Source organism: Schistocerca piceifrons, chromosome 5, assembly GCF_021461385.2.
Source record: "Schistocerca piceifrons isolate TAMUIC-IGC-003096 chromosome 5, iqSchPice1.1, whole genome shotgun sequence".
In the NCBI taxonomy this organism is placed as follows: domain Eukaryota; kingdom Metazoa; phylum Arthropoda; class Insecta; order Orthoptera; family Acrididae; genus Schistocerca; species Schistocerca piceifrons.
The window spans coordinates 24997203-25016203 of record NC_060142.1 but is presented as its reverse complement, the minus strand read 5'-3'; the positions used below and the strand labels follow the sequence as shown (position 1 = coordinate 25016203).

General features: G+C 38.8%; 1 protein-coding gene across 2 annotated transcripts in view; it reads left to right on the top strand.

The window, feature by feature from the left end:
• Window positions 1-19001, top strand: part of LOC124797969 (zinc finger protein 184-like) — a 362232-nt gene that overhangs the window by 645 nt on the left and 342586 nt on the right. The window lies entirely within an intron of this gene.

The window sequence follows — 19001 nt, the reverse complement described above, 5'->3', positions numbered from 1 at the left end:
TGTTAACCTAGTCAGTGTTCCACAATTATCATTTATTCACAGCTGTCATTAGCCGTCTGAGAATCTTGGAAGTGTATGAAGTGAATTTTTTTTAGTGCTGCATTCTGGTAAAAAGAGAAAATAATAAGAAAACAACTAAGCTATTGTCAGTTACTGAGAAGGTTGCCTTCTTGATGCACACAGTTATTTAACGAAGTACTATGCATGCAGTGCAGTGTAATTACTAGGCTACATCGGTCCATTGTGTTCCAGGTTTTTAGTAAGGAATCCTCCATATCTACTTCTTCCTGGTGTCATTCCATACCTGAGCAGGTTAGCGTGTTAACCATTATGTGGTGATGTTGGTGGTAGAAGATTCCCCCTCTCCCTCATAAGGAATTTGTGCACCCCACCTGTCTGCACAGTGTAGGTAGCAGCACTGTATTCTCCTAGTTATATGGGAAACCAGCACTTGTTGTTAACCTACCATGTGCCTCCCAAATCCCAGAAGCTAAATACGGGCATGTGCAACTATCTTGGCTGGCTAAAGAGTTATTTTTACAGCAAAAATTCAAATTTTACTTTGCCCAGAAGGCAGTTTCTATGTCCACTGTATAATTTAGGTATATTTCAAACTGTTTTGGTAAAACCTTCTACTCAGTACCATAATTGCAGTGAAATAAATAATGCTCACATCTTGTTTACTGGCATGCTGAGTCTAATTTGATTCCATTTTAAGGCTGTATGTAGTTTGCTTTTATTTCTTTGTTGATGAATAATGCTTCGCCATCAGTGCCCGACGTATCACTGTGTCTGAAGATGCTGAGGAAGAATTTTACATGTACTATAGGCACAAACTGCTGTACGGTTAAATGTATGGTTTCAGTAAATGTATATGTTGAAGATTGTTTAGTTTGTCTACTATTTTTGTGGTACATGTTGAAACAGCAGCAGACTTGAATACAGCTAAGACAGCGTATGAAAGGTGCAATGAAAGCATGTTGATTTTGAAATCTGAACATTAACAGTGATTGCAGAATTCATAATTCTATATAATCTGACAGATTACTACAATTTATGTCCATAGTACTGTTTATGAACTACATTGGCTTTCACTCCTCTGGCAGTAAATGTTTTTACCATTTGAATAAACTACTTTCAGTAGCTCATCAAATCCAAGAAACTGCTCTCCCATACAATGACATGGCATCTTTCGCAAATAATTTTCATTTTCTCTCAGAAACAAAAATGATTAGTCAGGATATTTAAGCCAAAGAGCTACATTTAACTTACATAAAGCTTTTGTCTCTAAACAACTCTCATTTGTGAACTGTGTTATCAAAAATCATATTTCAAAATCCTTTCATCAGTTTTCAAACTACGGGAAATCTGGGACGGAATAACAATATGATTTAGGATTGATTGCTATCATCACATAGATAAGGCTTTGAGTAGCAGACAGGCATATGGTCTCAGCTGAGGTAGGTAACAGATTTACAGAAGAGGTGCGGAGCCGAAGATTAGCAGGATAGAGCTGGATGGTTTAATAAAAAAAATTCGGAAAATACTGATGAAGCAGAGACTATTGCACTCTCGGTTCAGAACAGAATGCTTAAATGAAAAGCAAAAGTTGTAGGGATTTGTCGCTCTGTAAAAAAATCAATGTGTGAGGCACACAACTACCATCTTCTTATATTAGCAAAACTCTAACTGAGAACCCAATAAAAATTCTTGTACTATATAAAATTGCTAAGCTTGTTGATCAGTCTGGAATGGCAGTAAAAGTTAGCCAAAAGAAAGCTGAAATTACAAATTTTGTATTTAATGATTCCTAAATTGTGCAAACATACTGTCATTTGACTGTCACACAGACTCCCACATGAAGGACAAAATAATAGGCGTCTCTGGCATAGAGAAGCAGCTGAAAGAGTTGAAAACAGATAAGTTTCCAGGTCCATATGGAATCCAAATTTGGTTTTAAACAACATTGACGCCGTACTTTGCTTGCATTTATAGTGAATCTCTTGCCCAGTACAAAATTCCAAACGAAAAAAGCATGGCTGAATTCTTTATATAAGAAGGGGAAAAGTTGGGAGCTGCAAAATTACAGGTCAGTATCCTTAACTGGGGGGGCTGACTCTGATTCGGATCTTTATATGGTAAGAGTGAAATGCAGGCACTGCATAGCTGTCTATAGATCCAGAAGGAAGAGAAAAGCTCCACAAAGATATAGTGTTTCCAAATTGAAAGAGAAGGGGGTACCCGAAAAGTATGAAACTGAACTGCAGAATAAGTGTGATACTAAACAAAGCCATGCTCTGCAAAGCATTGAAGAGAAGTGGAGTACAATTAAAGAGGCTGTACAAGAAACTGCAGAAAAAGTTCTATGTTTAGAAGAATGGGTGAAAAGGGCAGGATGGTACGATGAATATTGTAAAAAGGCAGAGGAAGAGCCAAGGAAGAAAGTGATAAACAGGGCAACAAGATCTAATACAGAAGAATTCATGAAAGAGGCAGATAGGATTTGCAGAAGAAAGAAACGAGAATTAGAGAGGAGATGGATTTGGAGCTAGAAGAAGACTATAATGATCAAGAAGTAAGAAAATTCTACAAGAGAATTCAGGAACTGAAGAAAGGCTTCCAACCACGTACAGTATTCTGCTGAGATAAAGAAGGAAATTTTATAGGAGGGGAAGAACAGGTTCTAGACCGATGGGTTGAATATTTCAATGAGCTGCTGAATGTCATTACAGAAAGAGAAGTTCTGGAAGAAAATGAAACTGTGTGACCAACCGTGGCGGAATGTTACTCAGGATGAAAGACCTGTACCTATACCAACAATAGAGGAAGTTAGGAAGGCAGTTAAAAGTGTAAGGAATAATAAGGCTCAATTTAACAACATTTCAGCAGAGATGATCAATGGTGGAAGTGAACACCTAACAGGATTGGTACATCAGCTGATAGTGGAAATATAGGAAAAGGAAGAGATGCCAGACCAGTGGAACATGGCCATTATATGCCCGATTCATAAGAAGAAGGACAGAGCAAACTGTGAAAATTATTGTGATATTGCTTTAGTCAGCTTGGTGTACCAAGTATTAGCCAAAGTAATTACCATGAGACTTGCACCAATTACAGAAGAAATACTCGGCAACTACCAGTGCAGTTTTTGTTGAGGCAGATCAACAACTGACCAGATCTTCATTATAAGGCAAATAATGGAAAAGTGTTATGAATATAATGTGTATGTACACCAGCTTTTTGTAAACTTTAAACGGGCCTATGATAGTGTTAAAAGGGAAAAGCTATACGAAACCTTAATGGAGATGGAATTCCCAAGTAAACTTATCAGACTGGTACAAATGACCCTCACCAGCACAAAATGCCAGGTAAAAGTAGAAGAAAAACTTTCTAAAGATTTTGAGGTCAGCCAATGGTTAAGACAGGGTGATGTATTATCCACACTACTCTTCAACAATGTGTTGGAGAGAGTGATGCAAAGGGTGGAGATTGATAACTGAGGTGGCACTCTGTTTAACCGTATGCACCAAAATCTAGTTTATGCCGATGTGTGTATGTTGTCTAGAAGTTTGAAAGAAGAATTTGGCAGACTGGAAAAGGAGGCAGAACAGTTGGGACTTAGAGTAAACAACACAAAAACACAGTATCTCTATGCTTCCAGGAAAAACGCTGTTGTTACAGAGAAATATGTTAAGTTTAACAGAGGCAATTATGAGAGATGCAAGAAATTCCAATGTGTGGGAGTGCTGGTTAAGAAGGACAGCAGAATAAGAGAAGAAATAAAATCTAGGATTGCTGCAGGAAATAGAGCTTATTGGGGCCTGATCCAGATCCTTCAGTCACGTAGCCTGAGCAGAAAATTGAAGGTAACTGTCTGTCGCACTGTCTTAAGACCTGTGGTAATATATGGCTCAGAAACATGGACAATGACTGTAGCAAAAGAAGAGTTCTTGAGAAGGTGAGAGAGGAAAATATTAAGAAAGATTTTTGGAACCGTGTATGAGGCGGGGCAATGGAGGATAAGGAGAAACAAAGAATTGGAAGAACTACATAGAAATCCTAACTTGGTGACTGAAATTATGTGTAACGGATTGAGATGGCTGGGCCATGTAGAGCGAATGTCAGAGGATCGAACTGTCAAAAAGATTTACACAGGAAATCCAATTGGCAAAAGAAGCAAAGGGTGACCCCGGAAACGATGGCTGGAGGATGTGGTAAATGAATTGAGAAAGATTAGAGTCAGGAGGTGGAGGAAATGAGCAGAAAATGGCCAGGATTGGGCTGTGATCATCAGAGAGGCCAAGGCCCTACATGGGCTATAGTGCCAAGGAGTAAGTAAGTAAGTAAGTATCCTTAATATTGGTTTGGTGCAAAATTTGCGAACACACTGTCAGTTTGAGTATAATAAACTTCCTTGAGATGGAAAACTCAGCTTATGCTTTTCTCACACACACCCTGTGAGCCATGGATGAAGGTCAGCAGGCAGATTACATATTTTAGAGCTCTAAACAGTCTTTGACATGTTGACCCACTGCAGACTGCTAACGAAAGTATGAGCATATGAAATAGGTTCCCAGACATGTGAGTGGCTCGAAGAGACTTATGCAGTAGAACCCAGTATGAGTGTTCATCAGGGGCAAGGGTACTGCCAGGAGACCATCAGGGAAGTGTGATAGGACTGCTATTATTATCCGTATAGATATATGATCTGATGGGCAGGTTGAGCAGCTATCTGCAACTATTCACTGATGATGCTGTGGTATATGGGAAGGTGTCTTGATCTAGTATCTGTAGGAGAATGCAAGATGAGTTAACAAAATTTCTAGTTTGTGTGTTAAGTGACAGATGGCTCCAAATGTAAAGAAAGAAAGAAAAAAGTTAGTTAATGCAGATCAATAGGAAAAACAATCCTGTAATTTTGGAACACAGCATTAGTAGTGTGCTGCTTGGCACAGTCACGCCAATTAAGGATCTAGGTGTAACATTGCAAAACAATTTGAAATGGAATGAGCATGTGAGGATTGTGGAGGGAAGACAAATAGTTAATTTTCAAACAATGCAAAATCAAGGCTGGATGTAACAATATTATGAGAAGAAAAGTTGCTATTCATAATATTGAATGGTTAATTTCGATTTATTGGGAGTATTTTAGGAAAGTGTTGTTCATATGTAAAGGAGATCATGTATATAGAACACTAGTGCAACCCGTTCTTGAGACTGATTATTTGGGATCCCCACCTGATTGAATTAAAGGAACACATCAAAGCAGTTCAGAGGCAGGCTGCTTGATTTTTTACTTGATCAACATACAAGTACTATGAAGATCCGTCGGGAACTCATGTGGGAATCCATGGAGGGAAAGTGATGTTCTTATTGAGGAACACTTTGACAAAATTTAGGCAATTGACATTTGAAGCTGAATGCAGAACAATTAAATCTTCTAATGCCAACATACATTTCACTTAAGGACCACAAAAATAAAAGAAAGTGGAGCTCTTACGGTGGCATATAGATAGTCATTTTTTTCTCACTCTATATGTGTGGAACATAGAAGGAAATGATTAATAGTGGTACAAGATACTCTCCGCCGTGCGCCATATTGTAGCTTGCTGGGTATGTATGTATCTGTAGATTCTAGATGCAGTAGTGAGTTGCTGTGTTGGGGGGGGGGGGGGTGGATGGAGAGGAGAGAAACAGAGAAGAAAAAGGGACTACGTTAGTGTGCTTGGGATTAGAAGGCATGTGTGAAGCTGGAATGATGGGGGTAGGGAAAGAGATAAGGGCAGGTGAAGGAGAATGGCTAGTGAAGATAGAGATTAGCAGGTTACCTGGAAGGGTTGCAACCTGCACAGTTCAGAGATTACAGGGCTGTTGGAGAAATCCACCTACGAGCATTGCCTCAGAAGTCCAGCCTGATCTCCCGTCTTTCTTGAAATACCTAGGTCTAGTCCAGAATCTCTTCCCTGGTAGTCTGTCTCCCTCCGCACTGCCACCAGTACCCAGACTCCCAACCTTCTCCATGCTTTGTAAAATACCTAGATCCACCCAACCAGGCTGACCCATTGTGGCTGGATACTGCATCCCCACAGAGAGATGTCTGCCCTTGTGGAGCAATACCTTCAGCCTGTTACCTACTCTCCTTTTAGACACTCACCTCCATTGAGTCTCCACAGTTCTTGTCCCTGTACCACCCAGCAGGCCCTACTTGCGACTGTCAGTGCTGCCTCCCTTGTACTAACAGCCCTGAGACCCTGGCCTTACCACCATTGAAACTATCTCTTTCAATGCCCACCTGACTCCAAACCTACAATCTCATGCCAGATCACCAGGGCCAACTGTATACTCACCCATAGCTACTTCTTATTGGAAGTCATGACCTACAAAGAAATCCACAATACGGTTACCTTCAACTGCAGGGCACTGTACTCTACCGACCTGTTTGTGGACTATTTATAGGACTCCTTCCAAACTACATTGAATCCCAAACCTGTCACCTGGTTCAGATTCATTGATGAAATTTTCATGATTTGAACCGAGGATGAGGACACCATATCCTCATTCCTCCAGAACCTCAGTACCTTCTCCCCCATTCCTTCACATGGTCTTGCTCAACACAAAAAGCTACTTTTCTTGACATGATCCACTATCTCAAGGATGTTTCCATCAGTATCTTCATCCACATCCATCGCACCAGCTTCAAATAAAATCTCAGTTTTGATAGCTGTCACCTGTTCCACACGAAGATTCCCTTCTGTACAGCTTAACCAGCTTGGTCATCACATCTGCAGTGAAGAATGATCTCTCTGCAAATATACGGAGGGTTTTATTGAGGCTTTGACAGATCAGTATTACCCTTTCCGCATTGTCCAGAAACAGTTCTCCCTTGCCTAGTCTCCCCAATCCCATACCATGCTCCTGATACCTGCTGGGAGGCACAAAGAGTGCCACCTCCCCCCACCCCCCGACCCTCACCCCCAAGGACTCAGGACTGGAACAACTGACTCATGTCATCAATGTTTTTCTATTAATGTTTTGTTATAACTTTCCACTGCTCTTCCTTGTTCCATTGTGCTGAGCACTGTTGTTTGATGAATCACTCTCTCGTTCTTTAAGAGATTGTTAGTTCTCGGTTCACATATTCCATTCTATTGTCTGCGCACAAGACATGAATTTTACTATAAATTTGTTTTTTCACTAGCTTCATGAAATTTCTTATTGCTCCCAGTATTCGAGGTTTGTTACTTAGTACAGTCAATACCTTTTATAGTGACATTGCTTTCAATGGGATGTTGGTTATAAGAGGGAAATCTAACGGTCCCATCTAAATCCTATTAAATGCTATATTTAAAAAACTGCTTAGTGTGGCATTGCTGTCCCATAGTGCTTAGAGTCATTTGAACCACATTGCTTATTGTGATTTATCATACAAAACAAAATTTTTATTACACATTCAGAGAAAAATATATTGGCTGTAATGCCTAATTACCAGCAGCAATGTTCTGCTAATTTTGTAACTCTTGTTTTCTACAGATTATTGGTTTCAAATTGGGCACTAAAATGAATGCATCATCAAATGCAAAATGCATACCTACATCTTAAATAATAATAATAATAATAAAAGATAATTGGTTACCTGAAGTAGGGTTGCATACTCTAGTATCGGTTACTGTATCACATTTTACAGTCAAAGCAAGTGGTTAAAAAACTAAACAACACTGACTTTGCTGTGATTATAGAAAAGCAGAAAATTAAATTCCAGTATGTGTTATTTTTGCGAAGTACAGAAGTGTATAGTGTATTTGTTATTGATGTTCTGTGGTTGTGTGTTACATACAGTACATCACATTTCTGCAACATTTTAAAGAGAAACATAGGAGAAAGTGCAGGCCTTTGTGTAATTTATGTATAGAACACTGTCTTTTAATTTTGTTACTGTTGATTAATTATTGTAATACAGTAACAGGAATGAAGTTGTGTCATTTATAAATTGTATACTATACAGTAAGTTTTTATCTCATTCATTATCAAAGACCATGTCCGACATTATTGGACAATTTACATTCGTGCTATTTGTTTCTTCACTTATTAAAGGTTTTTAAATTTTGCTGGCATTTTTTTTGTGCACATATTGCATAAACATAAAAAAATACCTCATCAGTCCCTCTCCAAAAATACTGTAAGTGTACTGTATTTGTGCTACTTTTTGAAGTGTTAACTCTGTGCTGGGAGATGAAGAAGCTTGCACAGGATGGAGTAGCATGGAGAGCTGCATCAAACCAGTCTCAGGACTGAAGACCACAACAACAACAACAACAACTCTGTGCTATCCTAAGATTAACAGATACAGTTTTTTTTTTATAAAAAAAAAAAAAAAAAGTTCAAATGGCTCTAAGCACTATGGACTTAACATCTGAGGTCATCAGTCTCCTAGACTTTGAACTACTTAAACCTAACTAACCTAAGGACATCACACACATCCATGCCCGAGGGAGGATTCGAACCTGTGATCGTAGCAGCAGTGCGGTCTAGGACTGAAGCGCCTAGAACTGCTCGGCCACAGTGGCCACCAACAAAGCAAAAATCCAGTTTGTGTGATTGTCAGCTATAACAACTGTAAACCTTCAGTTCTTTTGACATTATTGTAAATGGTTTTGACTGTATGTACAAAAATATATTTCTTGAGTGATCATCTATTAGAGCCAGGAAATATCAGGAACCTCCAGCTGATCTTGTTTGCATCAGTTCACACAAGGATACCTTTTGCTCTCAACTCGTAAAGTTGGAAGGCTAATGTTGTCCATCTACTTTCTAAGCACATAATATGTGGAGAATCAATAGTTCCCATATAATAATATCATTAAACATATCTTCCTGGAAAGCTTCCATTCTGCCAGATATTAAATGTCTTAATCCTCTTTGCCACAAGTTTAACAGTTGGTATGGACTTGGCTTTAACTAAATAATTATTTGGTTGCTTCAATTTGTACATACTATTATTATTTATTGCTGTTGCAAGTCTTTTCCTTATTGTATATACAACAGACTTGTTACTTAAAAATGATGGATTGTCTCTGTTCCACCATCTTACATAAAGTAAATTCATATTTATCTATGACACCTGATGCTTTAATTTTTGCCTTTTTTCTGTCAACTTGTGCATCAGTGTATGTGTCATCAATTCCTTCTGTAGGTAAATTCTGTCAGTTCACCAGTACCAATCGTGGAGTTAACATCGATCTACTTGAATTCATTCTGAAGCACCAGAATAAATATTCTGGCCATTATATATGGCTTTACCTGCTGCAGTGAAGAATGTCTTGTAATTCCCTTCTGATTATTTGCTATTTCCCTTGTTTTTGCTACAACAGTTTCTTGCAGTGTCACCATACTTATTACAGTTGTAGTTCTTAGTCCCTTGTAGGAATTGCACACAAAGTTTATCTTTCTTGTTTAGCTGAAGAACTGTGTCACTATTGACAGACTAGCAGTTCCTTTTGTACTTCACTTCCTGCAACAGTTTAATCTCCAGTTATTGGTAAGTTGGAATTTTGGAGACTCATGATCATATCTTTGTAGTCATCTGGTAACGGTGCCAATAAAATGCATGTTACCCACTCATCTTTCACTTCAAAATTCAAAGCACTTAACTTATAAGTGGAAATTATTGTGGATACATATTCTTCTACTGTTGTACAGTTTCCCAGCTGTACAGTTCTCCAGTCCCCTGTTGTGGGAACATAGACAGCAAACTAATTTTTCTGTGAAATCTTGAGTCTTCATATACCTGTTTTAATTTTTCCTGGGCTTCTTTTGCAGTTATATTCTGCAGGTGCATGGCAATTGCTGGATCGAGTGATAGTATTATTTTTGCTCCAGCACCACAAACTTTCAGCTTGTCCTTTACATGTCCGGCAGATGTATTCCCATAACTTTTCTTGTTGAAGATATTTGTCATTGCAAACACATGAATTGTAGTTCGTTCTTCCTTTCAAATTTGTAAATAGTAATGAATTTAATGCCATAATTCCAGCTTCAAACAGATCACTGAGTTTTAGTTATTTGTGGTTTCATAATTTTTAGCAAACAGCATTTAATGGTTGGACTGGGTAAACTGGGCTCTATTCATGTTGTTTTTTGCTTTAATATTCAACAAAGCGATCACAGTTTGAAGTAGCACAAAAACACATTTTGTTACACACGCACACACACACACACACACACACACACACACACACACACACGCACACGATACTTGGAATATGCACATAGGAACAAGAAGAAAGGACTTGCATAGAATTTGTGGCAAAGGACAATATATCAGCCGGAAAAAATGAAATGATTTTTTGGCTGGGGACCCCCATCTGGGGTTGTTCAGCCACCTAATGGAAGTTGTGCATCAATAATGATGAAGACAACGCAACACCCAGTCCCCAAGGGGACAAGATCTCTGATGTGACTGGGAATCAAATTTGGGCCCTCCTGTGCCAGTTATCCATACTGACACTAGGCTACAGAGGCAGATTATATCAGCAGAAGCATAGATTGTCATTTATAACAAGATCTACAATATTGTAATAAGCTATGTTTCTGGCCACATTCTCACAGTCAAGAATATGTTTTTGAACTAAGAAATGTTCTGTGTACAACTATGTTGGGAAAGACAAATTGCTACTTACCATAAAGAAGACATCTTAAGTTCCAGACAGGCACAATTAAAAGCCACTTACATAAAGCTTTCAATCACAGCCTTCATCAGTGAAAAAGAGACACCATTCATACGGACATACATGGACACATGGTTGCCAACCACAGCATCTCGGGCCATAATGCACCTATCACATGGGATACCAACAGCAATCTGGAGGGGCAGGGAACTTCAAGAGATTGTAGTGTGTGGATGGGGAAAGAGACAAATGCTGTCTGGTGGAGTGTGGCTGGGATGCCAACAGGTGCAGCGTCAGGAGGTTACGGGGTAGGGAGGTGGGGAAAAAGGGAGCAGAAAAGGAGAGGAACAGGGAAAGACGGGTAGTTGCATTGGCAGACAGTGGCAAATAAACAGGGTGGGAGATGAGAATGGGAAAGAGATGATAGGACAAAGGGTATGGAAACTGTTGGGTGGAGGGTGTGGGGACAGTAGTTACCATAAGTTATCTATTTTCTATAGGAGTGTTATTAAAAGGTCATCAAAAAAAACTTTTTTTCAGTGAACAGTGAGTAAACTCTAAGATCAAACCTCAGTTTGTTAGCTGGTTAAGAAAATATTACTGCAACATATGCAAAAAATCTTTCGATTTGTCAGGTGTGACAGTCAGACTGAAATATCTCATCTTAAAGGGGAAGCTCTCTTGAGTTTTCTTAAAATAAAAGAGAGGATCAACTCCCTTGAAAACTTTTCAAGTGCATCTGCGATTGCACCAAGATTCTCGACAGTTGCGAGAATCATTTTGTGCAAGGGACATTGTTAGAGAAGCTTAAGCAATAGTGGCCTTGAAAGATGTTAATGAGAAGTTTTTATTGAACTTGTGTTCAGATGCTGGAGAGACATTCAAACTGTTGTTTCCAGATAGTTCACTTGCTTTTATCTTCAAACTGAGTGCAACAAAGTGCAAATATATGATCGACTATGGACTTCCTACCTACTTTTCTTATGAGTGTAAAAATAAGCTGCATCAGTCTGATGAGTTTGTCCTATGTTTTGATGCGACATTAAATAAAATTTTAAAGATGAATCAGATGGATATCTTTGTGAAGCTTTTTGATATCAGTAGAAGTAAAGTTTTGTCTGGACAGAAATTATAAATCCTTAGAAAAAGTAAGGAGAAATAATGTGGAAGCCACCACAGAATGTTTAACAGCTGTGTATCAGTACCACCAGCATGGGTGCATGTTGATCACAACAACAGACATGCCATTGGATTGCAAAGCAAGGGTAGCAGATCACAGCAGTAAATGGCACCAGACAGTGATAAATGTGTAGCTAGGGGTGTGATTTCACCACACTAGGTTGAGTCTCCTGTTATTGGTGGTGTAACAAGGTTCTGGAATTTAGTGAAAGAAATAGGCACAGGAGGCATATAAATAAGTCTGGATTTTAAGGCAGGGAGCACTTCTCGCCACCAGAAACTGGTAGTACCATCACAATGCCAGAGCTATGCCGGACAACGAGAATCTCCAGGAACTGCATGGTTTTGGGACTGGGCTGCAGCTGCCACCAACAGTGAGTCCTTCATGAGACTTGGTATCAAAGCCCTGCTGACCTGCCATCCCCACCTGTCGCCATGGCCACGAGTTCCTAGTAGGACCTGACACCGTAGTGCCAGCTGCTGTCTGACTCCTGTCTGAGGGCAGTGGGTCGAACTCTGGGCACTCTCCACATGCCGCCACTGTCGCCACGTGCAAAACCGAGGAGCCTTTCCCCGATTGTAAAGTCCTCACTCCATGACAAGTAGCATTGCTGAAGGTGACAGCCGTGGCTTCCAAGGTCCGCCAGCCTCAGCAATGCAAGGCACCGGCTGAGCAGCTATGGGTGGAAGCTGCCACCCGTTCATCAGCAACAGCAAGGGGGCAATGAGTAGAGGCATGCCTGCCCCGCTATGCCTTGTACTGAACTCAGTAAAAGTCACTTTTAACTGTCCACAGCATTTCACCTTGAACCACCAGCCTATCATCTCCACTCACTCATCCTCCCAGCATTCACAGCACGCTGCGTGTTTTGTAAAGTGCTTTAACAGCATGTTTTTAAGCAGACCTACTTCAGAGGTTTTACTTGATAATTTTACTGTAGGAATCCAACCATTAGATCCAAAAACATTTTTCAAATTTCCACAGACAAACAAAACTCATTAACATTGACGTTTCTGGGTTTCTTTTTGTTAATGGAGAGAGATAAGCTCTGCTTTGTGAGTGGTATGTGGATAATTGTTTTGCAAAATACATATATTTTTGATGATCCGCCTTCCAACTGTGCAGAATATACTGAAATGAGAAAATATTGTTTCCTTTAAAATACTGTACCACTCGATGGTAGAAAATGTGTCAGACCTTGACAGAGTTTTGATAATTTTGAGTGATTTACTAACTAAATTTGAAGCCACTGAGAAATATTTCAGCACAAACAAAAGACTTTTTATTAAATTTGAACTGGTATTTTTCAAAACTGTTGCTTTAGAATGTACATCATTTTAAGAATGTTTCAACGTACAATTTGACTATTTGTCTCCGATTTGCAAATTATTGTACATAACTTGTTCAAAAACATTATTAAGAACGAAACTCCGCTGTAGACTGAAAATTTCATTCTATTATTAAGAACGACAAAATACCATTTTGTGTAAGTTTCTCATCATTGGAGGCTAACGTAATCTGTAACCAAGTGAGACAAGGAAAATTGAGGGTTAACATATTTTAGAATCATTTTACACTACTAATGGAATGTCTGACATAATTGTTGAAAATCAATTTATTCTTCAATACTAGATTACTTTTATTCATATTTAATGATGAGGAGTGAAAAACGCCAGGAGCTTTGGTAAGTTATTAAACTGAGTATAGTCTTTTCACATGGAAGTGCAACAGTTGAGATTGGTTTTTGGATAAATAGAAATTTTGTTGGTAACAGTCAGAACAAGTTTAGTTGCTCAAAGAACAGTAGAAAATGCAGCAAGATTACATCAAATAGTGAAGATTATACCGTTTACCCAATTGCTGTTGACCAATGGTAGTTAACCATAGATGATGTGAAGAAAAAATGCAAAGAGCTAAGAAAAACACAAAAAGCAAAGAGTAGAAGAAGGAAATTTTCTTTAGAAGTAAAAAGAAACTTGAGGAACTGAGAAAAGTTGAGAACCTTGAATTTTTGATAGGAGAAAAAAAACAACCAATCAAACACTGAAATGCTACAGAAGAAAAAAAACAGTAATAATGAAATCTCACATAGTGCAGTTATTTTGCATATTTCAGCCTGCTTTAACATATTTATCATAGAGTAGGTGATGTGTGATGTTACTACTAGTAATAATTTAGAACTGTGTAGGCATGAAAAATATGCTTTTTACTATTTATTCTATGTTGGCATCTCTCTGATTTAAATTTTAAAATATACTATGTTAAAAATTCAGTGTAAAAAAATAATAGTAAAAGGAGAGCATTAGACAGCTATGAGGATGGTAGAAGCCAACAAATAAGAAACTTTTCTCTTAGAAGGTAAGTAAAAGTTTGTATGTTAAAAGCTGAGGGCCAAAGAAAAGTTTTTTTACTTAATTGTGGAAAATCAGGAAAATCAATACAAGAATAAAAGTATGAACCATGTTAAGAGTTTGGATTGCAAGCCAGTACGGCAGATCATATAACAAACATATTATGTGATTTGGACTAGTACTAACCAAAAATGAAGGCTAAGGGCTGGAAATAATGTATAGAATGTCTAAAAGGTAGAAAGAGAAGAGTAGGTGGAAATGAGATGGGGATGGGATACTTGGGAGAAGAATTTAATGGAGCACTGAAAGATTGAAGTGGAAACAGGGCCCCTGGAGTAGAAGGTATCCCCCTCAAAATTACTGAGATCCTTGGGAGAAGCAGCTACAAAGCTATTCCACTTGACGTGCAAAGTTTCCTCAGTTTAAAGAAGGATGTAATTATTTGAATTCCAAAGACAGCATGTGCTAAAAGATGTGAATGCTGTGAAACTTCTATTTTACATTTTCATGCAGTCCAATAAAATATGCAAATTTGTGGAAATTACAGAATTGAGGAAAATGTGAAAGCTCCCAAAATATGAGCAAAAACACGTTCAGTTGACATATTTGATTAAAAATTGCAATACTTTCCAATACTTTGTATAAAATCTGTCTAAGTGAATGAAATCAAATATACAATACAATGCTTATGGAACAATTTCTGGTATTGAATTTCATCAGCTCTTAAAAAACAGCAAGTAAAGACTCACAAAAAATTGATATTGTATCTGGGTACAAGGTAGTCAAACTGTTTTCCAATACACGACGACTACAAATTATACGTTCAATGCATATGTTTTTGAGAGATCATCCTTTGTGCTTACCTAAAAAAAAGGAAAAATTGATGAACATGTATTAAACCAAAAGCATCACAGCGGCTAAGTGGTTAAGCCATAAGCGTAAATGCAGACATCTGCTTAATGACATACTTTGTCATGATTGCTGCTATTGTTTAATGCTTTTCTTATGAGCTGCACTTCATATGGTCATCACCATCAAAATGTCATTTTAGGCTTGATGAGAGAAACAGACATGAAAAAAATGATTTTTTTTTTCCCAATTGACGTTACAAGCTTATTATAAGTCGGCTCAGTGAGTTGCTGTACACTGTGTAAAATGTAAATCTGAAAGAATGCTCAGGTTTGCTTCATGCCCTCTACCACTACTGCAAAGCTTTATGATATAGTGTGTGGTTCAGAGTATATACATGAGCAGTGTAGGTAGTTGTTGCAACTGTATTGTGTCAGATTTGAACACAAAAATCTTTAAAGTGTGCTATCGCAAAACCCTCCTCCTATTTCCACATGTCATATGTTTATAGCACATCTGCTTGAAAAGCATATTTCCAGCACTTCACAAAATGCGTTCACACCTACCTGCACTCCCTTTGCTGAAGGGCCACTCCCCCTCTCCATGCATCCAGTAGGTGAGCTCATTTTACTACATGTGTTAGTGTGTTGTGGTGGCTGCACTGGCTGTTTGGTGACTTAACAAGTCACCAACCAATAAGAGTCTGAAATGGGTGACGTTTCCTCAATTATGACCGAGCATATTCTTCGAGTCTCAGTGTTTGAATTTAAAAGGTTGGCAGTTTATATTGTTGCTGAATACAATACGTCGGAAATACATGCAAAAAGATGAGACTGAGTTATAAGTGGCACGAGAAAAGGTGGAGGCTGGGCCCCTACATCACATATTGGCTCGGTCCGGAGCACTTCCCAGACTGTCTTGTTTTTCCATTACCGCTGCAACCTCGCAGTAGTTCTGTCATAACTGTGCGATGAAGCTAAATGTTACAAGGTGTGTTGGCAACAGCAATTGTGGATTACATAAACATTTCCTCCCTCGCTTCTTCCCTTCCCTGAAATATTGCCTTAATTCCACCACCACCTGTGGTGCAAACCATCTGTCTTTTGAGCTAAGTATAACTTGCTCAGTCACATCAAATGTCAATAGGATGAAAACGGGATGAAGTCAAGTGAAATGTTGCATAAGAACTTAGAGTTGAGGTAAAACTTACTAAGAAGATCTTATGGGTTTTCCACAGGTGCTACCAATTTATGGTGTAGAGTCGCGAAAAACATAAAATTGTGGAATGTGAAATCGAGATTCCACTGTATTACTAAACCATTGGTTTGATAAATTGTAGTCGCAATATAATGACACAAGTTGTTTACAGAAGAACTGAAAAGCTGCCAGAAGCTGATCTCAGGAAAGTTATGTTTGTCGCTGCCAAAACACCAAACTCTTATTGGAGAAGGTAAATGAAACCCTAACGAACATTTATGATTGGGCGGTATATAATGCATTGACATTCAACATCAAGAAAACAATCAGTATGCTCTTCAGCATAAAGATGGAAAACAACTCTGTTACTTGAAGTGTAAAATAGATTTTGTAATGAACATGAAGCTTTTAGAGGTGAATATTGATTGGCAGTTAACTTTGAATGGACATTGGCAAAAAGAATGTCATCAGCATTTTATGTCTTAGGATTTGAGCAGCATTTTTTTTTTTTTTTTTACAGCTAACATCTTGATGACAGCCAACGTACATGCTGCTTTTAGCTATGCAATTCTTTTCTGGGTATCAAAGATACAAATCATGGACACAATTTTTAAACTGCAAAAAAGGGTGATGGCAATAATAACTAAAGTAGTAGTTGGCCTCATAAAGAACTGTTTAAAAAACTGGGTATTGTTACTGCACTAAGCAAGTACATCTACCAATATGTTTTTCAAATCAGGGTAAACATTACTGAGTATTTCACTAATATTCTGTTCATAATCATGGAACTTGAACTTATGTTTACCAAGGAAAAACAAATGGAAAACTCAAAACAGCATTTTCTATCAGGGAATGAAATTGTATAATAAATTTCCCAAAGAGATGAAAAAGTTTGTTAAAAGACCTTTTGTTTCAAAAGCCAGCTGGAACATTCTTCATAAGTAATTTATACAAAACAATTTGGTGGTTCATGGTGTGGGTTCCTGTTGTCATGTCCTAGTTCATGAACCACGGGGAACGTATGAGTGGCCAAGTAAGTGGTCCCGACAGTCGGGATACCAGTTACTTTGGAATAAGGCTGGGCGTCTCGGACATATTCTGAGTCATGGTCACCTTCGTGCTCATACAGCAAAGACTACCAAATCCACTGGTTAGTCCCTCAACCGTTAGGGGTAAAACTCAATGGGACTCGGGGCAAGTAAGGCTAGCAACCTGCTTCCCTGGTACTTTAAATATGATGCTGGCAACAATCAGAGTAAAATGCCTCGGACCTTTGGAGGTGACGGAGTCCCACCTCTAACTAACAAACCAGGGACTCCTAAGATACGACTTGGCAAACAAATGGCAATGAGATGGGGAGCTATTAATATCAATGGGGGCTACTCTGGGAAGAAGGTAGAGCTGGCAGAGGCTGCAAGTAAGATGGGGCTGGACGTTTTAGCTGTTTGTGACATTCGGGTAAGGGGTGAGAAAGAAGAGGAAGTGGGAGAATACAAGGTCTACCTGTCAGGAGTCAAGCAGGAATAGCACAATGGGGTGTAGGGCCTTACATCAGGAAAGATATGGAACCCAGCGTACTTGCAATAAGGTATGTAAACGAACGTCTGATGTGGATAGATTTGACAGTGTCTAGCAAGAAAATTAGGATTGTGTCAGTATATTCGCATTGTGAAGGGACAGATCAAAGATAAGATGGATAGTTTTTATGGTGCACTCAGTGATGTAGTTGTTAGAGTAAAGGACAAGGACAGTGTTCTGCTCATGGGTGATTTTAATGCCAGGATTGGAAATCGAACAGAAGGTTATGAAAAGGTTATGGGTAAATTTGGAGAGGATATGGAGGCCAACAGGAACGGGAAACAACTCTTGGATTTCTGTGCCAGTATGGGCTTAGTAATCACAAACTCCTTTTTTAAACATAAGAACATTCACCGGTATACTTGGGAAGGCAGGGGAACCAGACCTGTCATTGACTATATAATAACAGATCAGGAATTCAGGAAGGCTGTGAGGGACACACGTGTATTCAGGGGATTCTTTGATGACACTGATCATTATTTAATCTGCAGTGAAATTGGTATTGTGAGGCCGAAAGTGCAGGAGGTCAGGTCCACATGTAGGAGGATAAGAGTGGAGAAACTTCAGGATAAGGAAATAAGGCACAAGTACATAACAGTGATCTCAGAAAGGTACCAGTTAGTTGAATGTAGTCAATTACAGTCATTGTAAAAGGAATGGACAAGGTACAGGGACACAGTACTAGAAGTGGCTAAAGAATGTCTTGGAACAGTAGTGTGTAAAGGTAGGATGAAGCAAACAGCTTGGTGGAATGACACAGTCAAGGCAGCCTGTAAAAGGAAAAAGAAGGCTTATCAAAAATGGCTACATACTAGAACTCAGGTAGACAGAGAAAGTTTGTGGAAGAAAGAAACAAAGCCAAACAGATAATTGCAGCATCCAAGAAGAAATCTTGGGAAGACTTTGGAAACAGGTTGGAGACTTTGGGTCAAGCTGCTGGAAAACCATTCTGGAGTGTAATTAGCAGTCTTCGAAAGGGAGGTAAGAAGGAAATGACAAGTATTTTGGACAGGTCAGGAAAACTGCTGGTGAATCCTGTGGATTCCTTGGGCAGATGGAGGGAATATTTTGAAGAGTTGCTCAATGTAGGTGAAAATACGATCAGTAATATTTTAGATTTCAATGTACAATGGGATAGGAATGATGATGGAAATAGGATCACATTTGAGGAAGTGGAGAAAA